A 6,000-nucleotide genomic window follows, 5' to 3' on the forward strand; every position below is an offset into this window, starting at 1 on the left:
TTGAAGTCTTTGACTCTCTCCACCGACATTCTGCCCGTGAAGATTCATGCATGGACCCTCGATTTCCTGCTTCCTGAAGTCAGCAATCAGTTCCTTGGTCTTTCTAACTTTGAGAGAAAGATTGTTTTTCTGATCTCTTGCTGTCTTAAACAGTTGAAGTTTTTATTTCTTCACAAAGATTTACTGTTTTTCTCTTTTTACCACCTACCATTCCAAGGCAAATCAATGAAGTTATATAATGCTGTGGTGTAGGCAAATTACGAGTGACTCAGCTTCCTGGACTGCACCTACACTTCACGCTGCCTCGGCAAGGCCACCGACATAAACGAGGACCGGTTTCACCCCGGACACACCCTCTTCTCCCCTCTCCCATCAGTCAAGAGGTACAGAATGTTGAAAACATATACCTCCAGATTCAGGGACAGTTTCTTCCCAGCTGTTATTAGGCAATTGAACCTCCTCTCACCAAATAGAGAGCAGTTCTAATCTCCCATCTACTTCATTGGAAACCTTTGAACTATCTTTAATCAGACTTTATCATGTACTAAATCTTTTACCCTTTATCCTGTATCTGTATACTGTGGATGGTTTGATTGTAATCATGTACAGTCTTTTCTTTGATTGGATAGCAAGTAACAAAAAGCTTTTCACTGCACCTCGGTACAATAGTAAATTAAACTAAATGTTTAGGTTAAAGGCCCTTGAATCCATCTCAATTGGCTGATGTGCAACTGCCGCTGCACTACTTATTTGTGCATCCATCTGCTGTGTGCTCACTAAACTGCTCTGGCTCTCAGTCCAGTAACATTAAAATTGCCATTAGTGTTTGCAAATCCATCCCAAACTCACCCCTTCCCATCTCCGTAAACTTCCTTCAGGTCCACACCCTTCCAGGATCACTGCCCTTCTCTACTTCTGGCCATGAGCTCATCTAATGTTGATTTCCATTGGCAGCGGTGCCTCCAGCTGCCAGGGCCTTAAACTCTGGAGTTCCCTCCCAAACCAATCCTGCCTCGTTCTGTTTAAAGATCCTCCTTAATATCCACCTTCCCGACAAGGCTTTTGATCGCCTTCTCTAATAACTCATTAAATATCTTGCCTTGACTTGTGCCTGGTGTGAAGGCTGGGGCAGTTTACTAGCATAAAGCCATTGTATTAAAGTGTTATTCTTGTTGTTTGAGCATTACAGAATGATTTCACCTGCTTGGAATGTGGATCTGGAGGAGCCTCTGCATAGTATCCAGGATCCGTAGGTCTGGGAGCAGCACTGAAGCATATTGTTCCAAAGTTAATAGAAGCATATCAACCTGTAAATAAAAGCACATTAACCTGTATGCACATTACATGATCACCTCTCCCTTTCACCATCACCCACCCAGGGACACCCCTTACCACTGCCACAACTTCCTCTCATAACTAGCACCATTAGCTACATTCATACCACGGGAAACAACTTGTTATTTTAGCTCACTCCCGGGAAAAGAAAAGGAAAAGGTAGAAAAAAAAATGAAGGTTGTTTCTCCAACAGAGTGACTGAAAGCTGGGAAGGAAGCCACATTTGACTATATGCCTGACACCTTCTCAGTCCAGGAAAACAATGAAAGGTTTTGTATTACACTGAGTCAGGGCATCACAACATGCTGGACATCCAATTGGGTACTCCTGAATCATTGGCATGTGGACAATGGTAGCCAGTTTGCATACATAAACGTTAGTCTGATGACCTGTTTTATTGATGCTGCCTCAGAAAAAAATATTGGTAGGAATTAGGGCCCGAGGTCACCTTACCTTCAGCCTGGTGACCAAACTGTTTGACATCTGATCCAAAGGATCACTGCTGTCAGGGCTGCCTCACTCTGGATATTGTGTTCAAAACTCTGGAGTGGGACTTGAAACACAACCTGGAGGCAATTGTATTACCCACTTAGGTGAAATAAACTATGGCATCCATTGGCCTTTTCCTTATTGTTATTCTGGGCCAAACAATTGTCTTTTCAACATCACAGTGCTGTCAGAAAGACCTTGTTAACATTTTTAAACAAAGCTGAACTAATATCTCCGCAGACTGTGGCAAGGCCAGAATACTATAACTGGCTGCAAAGTGAAGTCAGATTGCATTGCTGATGATAGTGCAACCCTCCCTCTTCAGTTAGTTTAGTTTAGTTTATTGTCATGTGTACTGATGTACAGTGAAAAGTTTTTTTGTTGCGTGCTATCTAGTCAGCAAAGACAATACATGATTCAAATCAAGCCATTCACAGATACAGGATAAAGGGAATAATGTTCAGTGCAAGATAAAGTCCAGTGAAGTCCCATTAAAGATAGTTCAAATGACTCCAATGAGGTAGATGGCAGGTCAGGGCCACTATTTAGTTGGTGAAAGGACTGTTCAGTTGCCTAATAGTAGCTGGGAAGTAACTGTCCCTGAATCTGGAGGTATGCGTTTTCACACTTCTGTACCTCTTGCCTGATGGAAGAGGGGAAAGAGGGACTGTCCAGGGTGAGACTTGTCCTTAATTACGCTGGTAGCCTTTACAAGGCAATGTGATGTGCAGATGGAGTGAATGGAAGAGAGGTTGGTTTGGGTGATGGTCTGGGTTGCACCTACAATTCTCTACAATTTCTTGCGGTCTTGGATGGAGCTGTTTTCAAACCATGCCTTGATGCATCCCAATAAAACGCTTTTTGCCGCGCATCTGTAGAAGTTGGTGAGAGTTTTGGGGTATATGACATGCCAAACTTCCTAAGCTTTCTGAGGAAGTGGAGGCGTTGATGTGTTTCGTTGGGCATTGCTTCGATATGGTTGTTCCAGGACAAGTTGCTGCTGATATTGACTCTTAGGAACTTGAAGCTTTCAACCATGTCTACTTTGGCGCTGTTTATGTATATCGGGGTATGTGTACCTCTTCACTTTCTGAAGTCGATCACAATCTTTTTTGGCTTGCTGACATTGAGGGAGAGGTTGTTGTCTTGGTACCAGATTACGAGGTTCTCAATCTCCTTCCTGTACTCAGTCTCGTCATGATTTGCGATCCAGCCCAGTACAGTGGTGTCGTCTGCGAATTTGTAAATTGAGTTGGATTTTTATTTGGCTGCACAGTCGTGGGTGAGCAAGGAGTAAAGAAGGGGGCTGAGACCGCATCCTTGCAGGACACCAGTGTTGAGGGTTATCGTAGAGGATGATTTGTCACCTAGCCTCACTAACTGGTGTCAGTCAGGAAATCGAGGATCCTGTTGCAGCTGGGAGCGGTCCTTCTACGAAAACAACAGAGCAAATTGCAGCTCTGTAAATCACTGCTTCATTAGAGCTGTGAGTGCAGAATGTAGTCTCCTTACTGAGTTAATATACTGTAAGAACCAGCTTTCCTCCTACGTAACTGAGCAAGTATTAGTCAACATCAATACAGTGAACAGATACAGATCTGAAGCCAGATGGCAGAGATTTTGATTTGATCTCTTCAGCATCCAAACTACAGTCTTTGCCTTGACATAGTCGAATGGAGCAGTTTCTGTCTACAAACTTTCTCATGTTTCTGTCTCTGTTCAGTTTGTCCACCCTACCATTTTTCTACAATAGGGCGCAAGAGAGGAGCCCCAGAGTCTGGTCAAAGCATCAAGAAAGACAATCTTGTGTTGGGTGGTGTAGCAGGTGATGCTGTTTCCTCACATCTCCAGTGACCTGGGTGTGATCCAAACCCTCTAGCGCTCTCTTTGTAGACTTGTATGTTCCACGTGGGTTGACATCAGGCGTTCTGGTTTCTCCCCACATACTAACGATGTGCTGATTTGTAGCTTAATTGTCTGTTGTAAATTGTTCCTGGTGTAGGTGAGGAGTTTTTACAGGAAGAAGTGAGGGAGGAGGTTTGGTTAAGATATCTGCTGGAGTCCATTGGTATCTAATGGATATTGGTTGTTAACCTATACATTGAGATGAATGTTGATTTGTTGAGAAACAAAAGGGATGAGTTGAAAATGGACCATCTAAAAGTGGCAGCAAGGGTGCTGGCAAGATCCATTACAGGCCTCAGTAGTCAAAAATGAATGAATCAATTTCAGAAAGCTAGCCTTTCCAATTTGTATAGGAACTGGTCAGTTCTGATGGAAGGTCATCAACCTATAACTTTTACTTAATTTTTTCTCTCCATTGATGCTGCCTGACCTGCTGGGTATTTCCACCATTTTCATACCAAATGCAGTGTTTATTTTCTCACACTTCCAGCTTTACCCGTTTTTCCTTCTCTCTATATTTTCATCCATCACCCTCAGACTGATTGTTTGCCGTTATCAAGCCTTCAGCAGATCCTGTTGTGGTCTCCCACATCATGGTCTGATGCAGCAACACCACTGGGACACAAGCTACCATTCAGTTTCTCTTACGTTGCAACATATCGCAGATATTTCATTTTTTCTTTCTATTCCTTCCCCCTTTTTTGGCAACTGAGAATATTCTTGAATCCCATTTTTTCTTAATTTTGCTGAAAGTTCAATGACTGAGACTTTATCCTTGTTTCTGCCTCCACAGATACTGACTGATATTCTGATTATTTCCAACATTTTTTGATGGAGGTAACAATAACTTATTTCCACCCGAAGGAAAATCAATAATCATAAGAAATGAACTTTAAATATTTGGTCAGAAAATGGAAAGGGAGATGAGGAGAAATATTTGTTGTTACCTCGCATTGCTCTCTCTGCCTGATCAGGCCAGAGAAAACAGAATTGATATTAACTTCAAAATGGAACTGGATGCAGGTTTGAAAATGGGTGCTCTCTGAATGGCTGTTCCCAAGCACCAGCACAACAACGATGGACTGAATACTTCCTTCTGGGTTATGTGATTCCAACAGTCACATCACCATCTACTAAGAATTTAATGATCATTGTGCGACTGGTTGGTTTATTTTATTTCCATGCATTGATGCACTTAACTCACAATAACACAAGGGAGCAAAATAATGGAGTTATTTTCTCCCTCTTCCTTACATACCTTGAATCACAGGCATTAAATCAATAGCAGAAAATTAATGAATCACTAATGAAATTACCAGTGCTTCTAGTGCTGATGCGACTAGCAAGTAGCAATTCCTTTTTTAAATCCTCCTCTAACTTTCTTATCTCTAACATGATGTCAATGTTTTTTTCAATTACCATCTTTCCAATGCCATTACAATTGAGGAAAAGTGCAGGGAGGTTTTTTTTGTGTCAGAAAGGGAGAGGTGACTTAAGGTTGTGAAAGGACCGTGATGGAGATAAGGTTTCGTTATGTGGGAGAGCACCAACCTCGGAGACACAAACATAAGAGACACACTAGTGAATCCAACAGGGAAGTTCAGAGGGTAAATTGTCAGTCTGAAGAAGAGTCCCAATCCAAAGCATTGTCCGTCCATTCCCTTAACAAATGCTGACATGAGGAACTGTAGATGCCGGAGTCTTGAGCAAAATACAAGGTGCTGGATGGGTCAGGCAGCATCTGTGGAGACACCATCAATGTTAACTGACCCACTGAGTTACTCTAGCAATTTGTGTTTTGCCCTTCACTCGGAGAGTGGTCTCAATCCCACAGGTAAAAAAGCTGATCCATTTAAGGAGAAAAAAGTGCACACAAGAGGGAGAGAAGATTACAAGGATATGCTGATGTGGCGAGATGCAGTAAACAAAGAAAGACTTGCATTTACCAGGATGTTGCAAAGTGCTTTACAGCTAATAGAATACTATTCATGTGTTAATGCTGCATTGTAGGGTGGAAGGAGCCTTATGTGGTGCATGACCTCTTGGGTCCAGTGTCTGTTGTTGTACCATAAAGGCCAAAGCATTCCTACTATATTCACCGCAGCCCCATTATTCTATCATTGCCTTGGAAATATATTGCTGTAACTTCACCATCATTGAATCCCAATATTAAATCTTCAAATTAATGTCTCCGAATACCTGTACTTTAAAAAAACCTTCTACTTCAGAAAGTAGCCTGACTGGTTGCACCATGGCCCGGTACACCAATTC

The sequence above is a fragment of the Rhinoraja longicauda genome, chromosome 3 (assembly GCF_053455715.1).
Source record: "Rhinoraja longicauda isolate Sanriku21f chromosome 3, sRhiLon1.1, whole genome shotgun sequence".
Lineage (NCBI taxonomy): Eukaryota > Metazoa > Chordata > Chondrichthyes > Rajiformes > Arhynchobatidae > Rhinoraja > Rhinoraja longicauda.